Source organism: Biomphalaria glabrata, chromosome 16, assembly GCF_947242115.1.
Source record: "Biomphalaria glabrata chromosome 16, xgBioGlab47.1, whole genome shotgun sequence".
NCBI lineage: Eukaryota > Metazoa > Mollusca > Gastropoda > Planorbidae > Biomphalaria > Biomphalaria glabrata.
Genome location: NC_074726.1, coordinates 18,972,771 through 18,986,389, shown reverse-complemented (window position 1 = coordinate 18,986,389; position 13,619 = coordinate 18,972,771).

Sequence of the window (13,619 nt, the reverse complement as noted above, 5' to 3'; positions counted from 1 at the left end):
TAAGATGCCATCATCAGAAAAAAGTGATGTATAGATCATTTACATCAACATAAAGAGATAAAGATTAGAAAATTACAAACAGATTATACAAAAAAAGTTTCAGAACAAAGTGACAGAAAGAATTGATAAGAACAAACTGGTATTTGACTCAAAGATGGTTTGTTGAACTCGTCCATTTCTTGCTCTTAAGGAAACATTTAAAATAATAAAACATTTTAGTTTCTAAAGCCAAACATTAACTAGGTAGTTTCCATTAAGATTCAAACTTAAGATATTCAGTTTAACAACCATTGGGTCTACCCCTCCACTAATTACATTTTCATCATTATGTAGCTTTCAATTCATCAGATACCAATCATAAAAGATCAGATCTGGTAAACAATGGAGTCAGATGATGTAAAGCTTATCTCTTTCTATGGCAATGGCTAATGAAAGTGCATGTGGTCAGCACAATGATAAAAAAAAACTTTACTCCTGACATGTAAGTCAGGTACACTTAAGAATTGGATAGACTTAAGCATGTTTTACAAATCCTTAAGTTCAAAATCCCAGTCGTTGAGCTTGAAATCCATCAGTCTGGAAGCCAAGTATTTTACTTCTTGGTCACCAAATCCCATACTTACAGAAAACTATTTGACATAATAATAATAATATAGCTTGCCCTTCAAGTCCAAAGATTAATGAGGAATGCATTATTTCCCATGGCTATGCAGCCCCAGCTGTCACCTACATAATAAATACAAGTTGAAATATCTGTTACCGTTTTTTTTTATAAAAAAGCATATATTCTAGACAGAATACTGCAGTCTCTGGTTACACAGGCCCAGTTGTGATCTACATATTTCTAACATTTTATGCAGAAAAAGCCATTGATTGCTCTAATAAGATTTTTCTTCATGACCATTCATTAATAAAAAAAAAGTTTCCCTTTCAGACCTTGCGATCTATAGGTCAGATGATGTAAAAGTCACCTTTTGCTGTGGCCCATGGTTAAGTTTTCCTCCACTAATGTCAGGTACCCATTAGAGCTAGGTGGACTCAGATGCCCAAAGATCCCAAAATTAAAAATCCCAGTGTTCACTAGGATTTAAGCCCAGGACTCCTGGTTCAGAAGCCAAGCGCTTAACTGCTCAGCCACTGTGCCTCCATTTATTAATAAAGGAGTTCTTAAGAGACAAACTTTCAATAAATATTAAAAAACCAACTGTAATGAACAAGACTTTTTGTAGCCATCTAATATAACACTTTTCATATTTTAATATTATAACTTTTATAGAAAGCTGTCTCAAAGTAACCCTCAAGTAATTGGTGTTTGATTTTTCAAGATAATTCATTTTCATGTTAAAAATTAATGAAAAGTAAAAGTTTACTCAATGATTTTTTTTTTAAATTATCAACAAAGACTTATCACTTGAAAAGCATTTATAAGTGTTCATAATTCTAATTTCACTACAATAGCTTTGCAGCAATTTTACTATGAAATGACCAAAAAAGTAGGCATTTATATTAGATTGTGTATGAGTACTTATTATTTTTAGTTTTTCTTTGAAAAACCATTGAACTTTTGACTTGCATAATAGAGGTGTTGTGACAATTTGTAAAATTATGGTTCTTTACTAACATTTGTGTATCAAAAGATCAGGAGAAGAAAACCAGATCATATTAATGATAAATTACTGACAACAGAGCCTTTCAAAAAGGCTCTCAGCTATTAAGGAAATTAAATAGGGATTTTAATTAATTTTAAGAGACTTCACTTCAGGATTTATTATGGAAACTTATTCTGATTATCGTACCTCACATTTTGTTTCCAAAATATTTCATTTTCATTGCTATTGAAGATTTGCAACAACACAGCAAAGATAATACAAGGTTCTTTTTGTAAATAACATATACTGATAATGTAGTATACTTTGATTTTAAAATGTCTTATGAATAACATAAGTCACATCAACTGCTACCTCTAGTCCAGATTAATTCTGGCTCCATGTGACCTCACTGTGGCACCTCAGTGAAGGTTAGTCTGCTAGTAGAAGTCATAATCATTGGCCTCCTTCAGTCGTAGAAGTAGATATGCAAATAATGGATAGCCAACCTGGACCCCTTTGTGTTAGCTCTGTAACCTTGTATTTCTTTTCTTGCTAGGGTGGGTATGAGAGTCCAACTATTCACCACACTGTTCCACTTGTAGCAAGCAGAGTAATGGAATGGAGACTGCATGCCATATATATGGCATGACCCAATTGTATTGATGGTTGCTACCATTGTGTAATTTTTCAGTCCACATCTGTCAGGAGTAATATTTCTTGAAGGTCCAAGAGATAATGATAATGCATAGATGTTTCCATTTTCCTATTAGACCTCTAGTAACAGCTGTAGAGCAAAGTTTGAATGAAACATATTTGTCTACATAGGTTTTATGCAAGGCATAATGAGAATGAAACTTTCTCCACAACAAGATTTGCCAAGCCATATACCTTCACATTCCAATCTTGAACATTTTTTTTTCATTTCCCACTATGGTACCAAGGAATCATTTTTTTCAATGTTTGTCCAAAATATCTCAGCTTTTACTGGTAGTGTTAATGTATGGCAACATGTCCTCAAATATATCAAAGTGGTGAGTCCAAACACATCTCATCAAACTATTATGTTCTATTTGTCAATATGGTGAAAATTATCTTTTTTAAATCTCTTTCCTTAGTCTACAGACAAAACATCTGTTTCAAATGTTTTTTGTGCAAGGCTCTTCAGCAAGCTCAAACTATAAACTTTCACAATGTACCAGTACCTTGAGGATACTTAGTTTAAGCATTTTACTCTATGGTACTAAAGAATATTTTCCTCCACCTGTGTCTGAAATTTTCTAGCTGTCTTTGCTACATATTGTAGACTCACTCAAATAAATCAAGAATGGTGTGTCTAGATTAAGACAGTTAAGAATCATTTAGTATTCTTTCATTCCACTGTCCTTTAATAAACATTACATATCACTTGAGAATTTAGTGTGACTGGCATCAAGGTATGGTACTTTCTAATATCCTCTGTCAAACCTTCAAAATGTACCTTGAAAACTATGATTTTAAAATGTACATTGAAAACTATGATTTTAAAATGTACATTGAAAACTATGATTTTAAAATGTACCTTGAAAACTAAGATTTATGCATTTTCTTCTATGGTTCCAAGTAATTATTTTTCTCAATGTGTGAAATATTCTAGATTTCTTTGCTATCTGAGATTCTGGTTTTCTTCTCCTGGGGTGTTAAACAACAAATTCTAAACACATTATATGATATGTACCCACCACTAGCTCAGTAACAGATAACAAGACTTAATATCCAAAAGAGAGATGTTGACAGCATGCTTTCAATCTTTACCCAAGAGTAACTATGATAACAGCACTAGGTACAAAATGTACTACCACCTTCATCAAGAAAATATACTGATGATCTTTAAAGGGCTGGCTCCCATCTAGTCTGCCACTGCAGGTTTATCAATACCCTCAGGAGGAAAAGACCCCTACTGATAAAGTCACTATATGCAACCAGTATTAAGGGTGGTTCCCTCTATCAGATTATGAAAAGAACACAAAAATAGATAAGAAATGTATAAAGTGATTCTCTAAGCTGATCAAACTTGAAAGCAAAGAAAAAGGAGGAGACTAGTGATACAAAAGAGTGACTTAAGCAGGAGTAAATAGAAGTTATAACCACTATGAACATATTCAAATAATGTTACCATAACATATACATAGTCTCTATAACAATCTAGAATACAAGTAAGTAATGTAACAACCCTAAATAGTTAGCAAAACAAACATAAACACAGCAGCTAATAAAACAAACCTAAACACTAGCTGTTAGTACAACAAACCTAAACACTACCTGTTAGTACAACAAACCTAAACACTAATAGTTAGTGCAACAACCAAATCACCAGCAGTTAGTACAACAACCCTATACAAACAAGCATTTAGTACAACAAACCTAAACACTAGCAGTTAGTACAACAAACCTAAACACTAGCAGTTAGTACAACAAACCTAAACACTAGCAGTTAGTACAACAAACCTAAACACTAGCAGTTAATACAAGAAACCTAAACACTAGCAGTTAGTACAACAAAACCTAAACACTAGCAGTTAATACAAGAAACCTAAACACTAGTAGTAACAACCAAATCACCAGCAGATAGTACAACACCCTACACAAACAAGCATTTAGTACAAAAAACCTAATCAGCAGCACTTAGTGTAACAACCCTAAACACTAGCAACTATTAAAAGCAATCCCAAGTAACTACAATAAACTAGAACACAAGTAATCAATACAATATATTCATATGCATGCAACAAGCCTAAGCCTATGACACAAGATAGAAGAAATAGTAAATAGAAAAGATGAGGGGAGTTTGATCAGCTTTAACAAACACTTGTGCCCCAATATGTAGCAATCTTAAAAGCAGACAGGGAGAAAAAAAAAGAAACACTACAAAGAAGGTTACAAAATGCTAGAGATCTAGAAAGGATAAAAGGAAAAAAAAAAGTAAAGATGTGAAATAAGAGAAAGTTGTACAAGACTTAAATTAGATTTAATATTTTATAGATAATGATTATAACATGACCTTATGATTTCAACACTTGTCCTTTAATGTGGGTAGATCAACTGCTTGTAATGGAGTTCCTCTAATCTTCAATGATCCTGGGTAGACAACTTGTCATAAAGCTGTATGAACTTGGATAGACCAACAACCTATCAAAAATCAGAAATATGAAATAAGATAAATTAAGTGATATATATTTTTAGCTTTTTTACTTTAGTAGAACTACACAGAAATATAGGCTATAATATATACTTCAAGTTAGAAAACAGACTAATCTTGCATAATAAAATATTTTTCTTTATCCGGCTACAAATACAATTGACAAGGAAGTTGTTGCTATGATTGATGTAAAGAAGGAAAACAATGGAAGCATATATTGCATGGACTGTTTCTATAAAAGCACAATATTTGAAATTTGTGACCATATTATCAATAAGCCTTTATTGAATAAAGAATTTCCTTGAGATCATGGAAATTTTATGTAGATAAAACCCATAGATGAAAGTACATCTGTCATGTTAAAAAGTTTATAAATGAATTAGCAAAAGGCATAAAAGATATTAAAGTCAGAATGCATGTAAACACTTTTGTAGCGTATTTTGTTTGACAAAACACCTGATATAGCACACCTAAAATATCACACACTGATCAGATTTAGAAGTTATATGATTTTAAGAGAGACAACAAAAAAAAGCTTTAATGAGATCATCTTAATATCTTAAAATGTCTAGAATTTATATGTGGAGCTCAAAGATATGAAAATGCAGCTTTAATGTCTGGAACCATGGAGGAGTATAGGACATTTATTAATAACCAACAGAATATCTATTTAATAGATGTATATAACATTCAGTCAATCTATGTTGTCAACTTTCTTTTTCAGAAATTAGCTTTTTGCCTGGCATTTTTTTAACTCTGAAATTATTGCCACTACAGACGAAGCTTATAAGATCTTTTATTCTACCTATTTTATTATTTTTTTTTTTTTTTTGGGGGGGGGGGGTCTACTATAAGGCAAAAAAAAAATACACAAGAGTTGGTCTATCTACTATTGACAATGTGGTGACTAATTAAACCTTTTCTTTAACAAAAGCCACTGATAAATGGTATAGATTCTTGATCTAGAATAATTTTTTTTTTTTTTTTTGCCAGATCTAGATGTTTTATTTATTGCTAAAATCTTGACACATAATTAATAAAATAGGTCTAGTCTAGATCTACACAAATACACTTTAAGTTTAGACAGGTTTAAAATATTTCTTTACCTATCAGGCTTAGGGTTAGTGTTTAGATGATAGATCTAATTAATCTAAAGTACTTTATTAAAAAGCAGAATTAAGCAAAATAAATATATTAACCTGCAACGTGAAAAATTATCCGGATAGTGATGTTTTAAATTAGATCCATAAAAATTATCTAGATTTTAGATCTATAATCTATAATTAAGTTATAGACATTCATTCAACACAGCGGCTCTAGTTAGACTGACACCAGAGGTGAGAACAACTCACCCTATAATAGCTTGTGTGTGTTTGTGGGGGGCGTATTCTTGACCGGATGGGATACATCATACAACTACAAAAACTTCTTTACAAATAATTAAACATAAAGTCTGTGTGTAGGTCTAACCAGTCTAACGCGGGCCTACTTACACAATGATAATGTGTAACAAGAAATTTTCGAGTTCCTCTTCCATATACAAAGATTTAAAAGGAGATAAGAAAGAGGAGTGCAAGATATTTGAAGATATTGAAGAGCTAGATCTAGACAAAATGTAAAAAGCTTTATAAATCAAATTCTAGATCTACATCTGTGGATAAAATGTGTAAACACAAAGATACAAAGAGTGAAAAGGAGCGCAAGAGAAAGAAAGATAAACTTACTCACTTAGACTTAGATGCTCGCGCATCGTTCGTCGTATTGGGCGACAAGCTGTCTCGACAAAGATCTGGTAATGGCAATGTCTTAAGCCAAGGCAATGTCTGAAGCCAATTTCTACTGCTCTGATGTCTTCCAATGTTGCGATGACATGGAAGCCAATACGAATAAAGCATGAACAGGGACGTCCTTGGCACCCACACTTTCATGGAGGAAAGATAGATTTCGAAGAATAAAATATTGAGATAAATGGAAAGGAAAGGGAGGCGCGGTGGTTTAGTGGTAAAGAGCTTGGCTTCCGTACTGATGGTCAGCGGTTCAAATCCTGTTGACGACTGGGATTTTTTATTTCTGGATCTACTGAGTCCACCCTGAGATTAATTTATTGGGGAAATGCAAAGATGGTTGGTTGATCAAAATAAAGTATACAACATCTCATTCTTTTTTTTAAAGTCTATACTAAGTCTCATTATTTTTTCTTTCTAAACAAAGTAAATCAGACCTTGAGATCTATGGGACATTTGTTTCACGGTTAGTTATCATATCTTATTAATTACTGACGATCCTTCAAAGTTTTAATGATAAAAGCATGGAAAACATTTTACAAACCACGTACCCCCTCCAAAGTCTTCGCGTACCCCACTTTGGGAAAACACTGCCTTAGAATCATATATATATATATATATATATATATATATATATATATATATATATATATATATATATATATATATATGTGCATGAGAGTGTCATTGTGATTGCCTCAAGTTCAAATGTTGCTGTCTACCATCTCCTGCCACCTGCACCACAATGTAATAATCTTCATTACTGGAGGAATGCCCAAAAGACATAAAAGAAAGTGAAATTCAGATAATTTTACAATTTGAAAAAGTAATTAATAGTTTTTGTGGAAGACCCTTAATTTGTTACTACAGGGAAGTTGTCTTAAATAGTATTTTCGTTACTCATGATGAACAACTATATTGTTGGCTGGTCAAAGACATTTTATTTTAATGTTGACGCCCTAGACCAGGGGTTCTCAACCTGTGGGTCGCGACCCCTTTTGGTGTCGAATGACCATTTGCCAGTGGTCGCCTAAGACCATCGGAAATTTCGGTTTCTCGTCTATTTTTCATTGGAAGTTGTTGTTTATTTCATACGATTTCTTAAGATTTGTAACAAGCACGTTTATCATAGATGGTATACATTTAAAATAAACTTTTTTTTTTTTTTGTAATTTAAGCAAGTAAAATTAGGTGATGCTTTTGCTATGTAAATAAATCATGGATGTCAGATATATATATACATTTAAAATTTGATTATGATTTTATAAAATTAACTAAATCATATTTAGGGTCTACCTACGCCTATGAACGAAATAAGTTCTACGGTTGGGGGTCGCCGCCTAGGGGAGAATCGTATTAGGGGGGTCGCTGAGCTAAAAAGGTTGAGAATCGCTGCCCTAGACACATTGAAAAATAACCGTTGTAAATAGTTTAAATAGTATGTCCTTAAATTAAAATAATTCTTAGAGAAATGATATTATTATCGTACTCGTACAAAATAATTTATTGAACAAAGATCAGTGTCAATACTTTTAAAGTTCTATGCGTTATTAAACTTCTTCCCCACATCTCCCAATAACTTTTATTGCTTAGGATGTCGATCTGTATTGGAGGTTTTTAGCTGCTTCACGTCTCCGTCCTCAGAGGCCCCAACTGTTAGCCGCATGACTTGGATATATTCTACATGGTGGGGTTAGGTGTTTTTTCTTGTGTTTTTGTTTTCAACCCTAAACAATAATTCAGACTACTGGTATCCTAGTTAACAAAGTTTCTAGTCCTCTTGTTCTCTCGCATTATTGCTTTTTTTCGATTTCTTTCTCCATTCTTGCTCCATCTCTTTCTCTCTAGTCAATCATCACTATCTCTAGGCCTTCATCACTATCTATTGCACTTTCACTCTTTCTCTTGCTTTTTAATAGGAAACAAAACGAAACTATTGCCTTCTCTTTTACTCTCTGTGTAATACACAGAGGAACATCACTTGAGAGTAGGTCTGTCCATTTGAGAGAGGTATAACTACTCCGACAGAACCCCATGCACTAGTTTTATTTTAAAATAGTTCTTTCTACACATTATGTAAACATACGCGAGACCTACACATCATTTGTAAGGAAATTGTTTTAGTAGATCATCTGGCCAACATAACTTCCCCCCCCCCTCCAAACACACTTTTTGAACACACACACGATGTGTCTGTTGGTGTTAGAGTGAGTTGTTTTCACCGCCGCTATCAGTTTATTTAGAGATGCCGTGTTGACCGGAAGGGCTTTCTAACTGGAATGGTGTTTGCTTTACAAATATTTTTTAAATATTTTAATGACAGGTAAAAAACGTTCTTAATTAGTAACCCAAAAAAAAAAGATATCAAACACTGACTAATGTAAAATGTGTCAAAATCGGCGTATCTTATCTTATTTTATATAGGCCTAATACAAACGTTACTTCAAAAAAATATGATTACGTCCTAAGCGTCATGCTTATATTGTGTGTAGTATACAATCTAATTTTAAATTGTCTTAATAATTTAAAACAAGACACAAAGCATTCAGCTTTAGATTAATAAAAATGTTTGTACTAAATGATATTAATTTGTGGGTATTTTTAAAAAGTTGATTTAATTTGAAATACTTGATCTATTTTTGATCAGCTTAAACCTTTTTGGAAGCGCCTTTAAGTTCGATACAAAAAGTTATTAGATTTAGTAGGTAATAATTCAACTCATACTAGTATTTTATTATCAAAGATATTTCTCTTGTAAATTAAAAACAATCAAATATCCCAAAATTTAAAATTCCTAATTTCACAAGGATTCAAACCTTGGACCTATAGTTCTGTAGCCGAGTGTTTATCTGCTAATTAGCCCCATGAATTCACTAAAAATTTTTGAAATATTTTTATTATTTTAGTGCAGATAAATATCTTTATATCTTTTTGATTATAATAACTATTCTGTTTCAGATCAAGAAACAAGAAAGTAAAGAGGGCTCTCCAGAACTGTACATGTCATTGTGGCATTACCATTAAGGTGAAGTTATTTAAACATTATTCTTTTTTTGTATAATGTCTTGTTTTGTTTGTGAATTATTTGTCATGACGGCCGCCAACAAATGTTTTCGTTTTGTCTTGTACCGTCTATTTAGTGCATGCTTTTTATATTTTTTGAAGTTTTTTTCTTATAGTTTTTTTAAGTTTACTTTTATTCTTTTAGTATATAGTTTTTATTTAAATCTTTTAGAGAAAAAGTCTAATTCTTTTAGTTTGAAAGTATTTTTTTCAGAGGTTTCCAGTTCAAGAAAGTCTTATTTGGAAGTAAAAAAGGTAAGATTTGTTTTGGTTATTTCCCTTTTTTAATTTTAGAAATAATATATTTAAATATTTGTAGATACTTGTTAGTCCCAAATTAAAATTTCCTTTTCACACCTTGATATTAATAGGGAAGATAATGTTCAAATCATCTGTATGTGTGGCCCACAGTTAATGAGGGTCTCATGTGGCCAGCACAACGACCAACCACTTTAATTTTTTCTCCAACCTATGTTAAGTAACTATTTGAGCTGGTCAATCAAATATCCCAAAATTTAAAATTCCTCATTTCACAAGGATTCAAACCTTGGACCTATAGTTCTTTAGCCGAGTGTTTATCTGCTAATTAGCCTTATGAATTCACTAAAAAATTTTTAAATATTTTTATTATTTTAGTGCAGATAAATATCTTTATATCTTTTTGATTATAATAACTATTCTGTTTCAGATCAAGAAACAAGAAAGTAAAGAGGGCTCTCCAGAACTGTACATGTCATTGTGGCATTACCATTAAGGTGAAGTTATTTAGACATTATTCTTTTTTCGTATAATGTCTTGTTTTGTTTGTGAATTGTTTTGTCATGATGGCCGCCAAAAAATGTTTTCGTTTTGTCTTGTACCGTCTATTTAGTGCATGCTTTTTATATTTTTTAAAGTTGTTTTCTTATAGTTTTTTAAAGTTTACTTATATTCTTTCAGTATATAGTTTTTATTTAAATCTTTTGGATAAAAAGTCTAATTCTTTTAGTTTGAAAGTATTTTTGTCAGAGGTTTCCAGTTCAAGAAAATCTTATTTGGAAGTAAAAAAGGTAAGATTTGTTTTGGTTATTTCCCTTTTTTTAATTTTAAAAATAATATATTTAAATATTTGTAGATGCTTGTTAGTCCCAAATTAAAATTTCCTTTTCACACCTTGATATTAATAGGGAAGATAATGTTCAAATCATCTGTATGTGTGGCCCACAGTCAATGAGGGTGTCATGTGGCCAGCACAACGACCGACCACCTTAATTTTTTCTCCAACCTATGTTAAGTAACTATTTGAGCTGGTCAATCAAATATCCTAAAATTTACAATTCCTTATTTTACAAGGATTCAAACCATGGACCTATAGTTCTGTAGCCGAGTGTTTATCTGCTAATTAGCCCCATGATTTCACTAAAAATTTTTGAAATATTTTTATTATTTTAGTGCAGATAAATATCTTTATATCTTTTTGATTATAATAACTATTCTGTTTCAGATCAAGAAACAAGAAAGTAAAGAGGGCTCTCCAGAACTGTACATGTCATTGTGGCATTAGCATTAAGGTGAAGTTATTTAAACATAATTCTTTTTTTGTATAATGTCTTGTTTTGTTTGTGAATTGTTTTGTCATGACAGCTGCCAAAAAATGTTTTCGTTTTGTCTTGTACCGTCTATTTAGTGCATGCTTTTTATATTTTTTGAAGTTGTTTTCTTATAGTTTTTTTAAGTTTACTTTTATTCTTTCAGTATATAGTTTTTATTTAAATCTTTTGGAGAAAAAGTCTAATTCTTTTAGTATGAAAGTATTTTTTTCAGAGGTTTCCAGTTCAAGAAAGTCTTATTTGGAAGTAAAAAAGGTAAGATTTGTTTTGTTTTTTCCCTTTTTTTAATTTTAGAAATAATATATTTAAATATTTATAGATACTTGTTAGTCTCAAATAAATATTTCCTTTTCACACCTTGATATTATTAGGGAAAATAATGTTCAAATCATCTGTATGTGTGGCCCACAGTTAATGAGGGTGTCATGTGGCAAGTACAACGACCGACCACCTTAATTTTTTCTCCAACCTATGTTAAGTAACTATTTGAGCTGGTCAATCAAATATCCTAAAATTTACAATTCCTCATTTCACAAGGATTCAAACCATGGATATATAGTTCTGTAGTTGAGTGTTTATCTGCTAATTAACCCCATGAATTCACTAAAAATTTTTGAAATATTTTTATTATTTTAGTGCAGATAAATATCTTTACATCTTTTTGATTATAATAACTATTCTGTTTCAGATCAAGAAACAAGAAAGTAAAGAGGGCTCTCCAGAACTGTACATGTCATTGTGGCATTACCATTAAGGTGAAGTTATTTAAACATTATTCTTTTTTCGTATAATGTCTTGTTTTGTTTGTGAATTGTTTTGTCATGACGGCCGCCAACAAATGTTTTAGTTTTGTCTTGTACCGTCTATTTAGTGCATGCTTTTTATATTTTTTGAAGTTGTTTTCTTATAGTTTTTTTAAGTTTACTTTTATTCTTTCAGTATATAGTTTTTATTTAAATCTTTTGGAGAAAAAGTCTAATTCTTTTAGTATGAAAGTATTTTTTTCAGAGGTTTCCAGTTCAAGAAAGTCTTATTTGGAAGTAAAAAAGGTAAGATTTGTTTTGTTTTTTCCCTTTTTTTAATTTTAGAAATAATATATTTAAATATTTATAGATACTTGTTAGTCTCAAATAAATATTTCCTTTTCACACCTTGATATTATTAGGGAAAATAATGTTCAAATCATCTGTATGTGTGGCCCACAGTTAATGAGGGTGTCATGTGGCAAGTACAACGACCGACCACCTTAATTTTTTCTCCAACCTATGTTAAGTAACTATTTGAGCTGGTCAATCAAATATCCTAAAATTTACAATTCCTCATTTCACAAGGATTCAAACCATGGATATATAGTTCTGTAGTTGAGTGTTTATCTGCTAATTAACCCCATGAATTCACTAAAAATTTTTGAAATATTTTTATTATTTTAGTGCAGATAAATATCTTTACATCTTTTTGATTATAATAACTATTCTGTTTCAGATCAAGAAACAAGAAAGTAAAGAGGGCTCTCCAGAACTGTACATGTCATTGTGGCATTACCATTAAGGTGAAGTTATTTAAACATTATTCTTTTTTCGTATAATGTCTTGTTTTGTTTGTGAATTGTTTTGTCATGATGGCCGCCAAAAAATGTTTTCGTTTTGTCTTGTACCGTCTATTTAGTGCATGCTTTTTTTATTTTTTAAAGTTGTTTTCTTATAGTTTTTTTAAGTTTACGTTTATTCTTTCAGTATATAGTTTTTATTTAAATCTTTTGGATAAAAAGTCTAATTCTTTTAGTTTGAAAGTATTTTTTTCAGAGGTTTCCAGTTCAAGAAAGTCTTATTTGGAATTAAAAAAGGTAAGATTTGTTTTGGTTATTTCCTCTTTTTTTTAATTTTAAAAATAATATATTTAAATATTTGTAGATGCTTGTTAGTCTCAAATAAAAATTTCCTTTTCACACCTTGATATTAATAGGGAAGATAATGTTCAAATCATTTGTATGTGTGGCCCACAGTTAATGAGGGTGTCATGTGGCCAGCACAACGACCGACCACCTTAATTTTTTCTCCAACCTATGTTAAGTAACTATTTGAGCTGGTCAATCAAATATCCTAAAATTTACAATTCCTCATTTCACAAGGATTCAAACCATGGACCTATAGTTCTGTAGCCGAGTTTTTATCTGCTAATTAACCCCATGATTTCACTAAAAATTTTTGAAATATTTTTATTATTTTAGTGCAGATAAATATCTTTACATCTTTTTGATTATAATAACTATCCTGTTTCAGATCAAGAAACAAGAAATCAAAGAGGGCTCTCCAGAACTGTACATGTCATTGTGGCATTACCATTAAGGTGAAGTTATTTAAACATTATTCTTTTTTCGTATAATGTCTTGTTTTGTTTGTGAATTTTTTTGTCATGACGG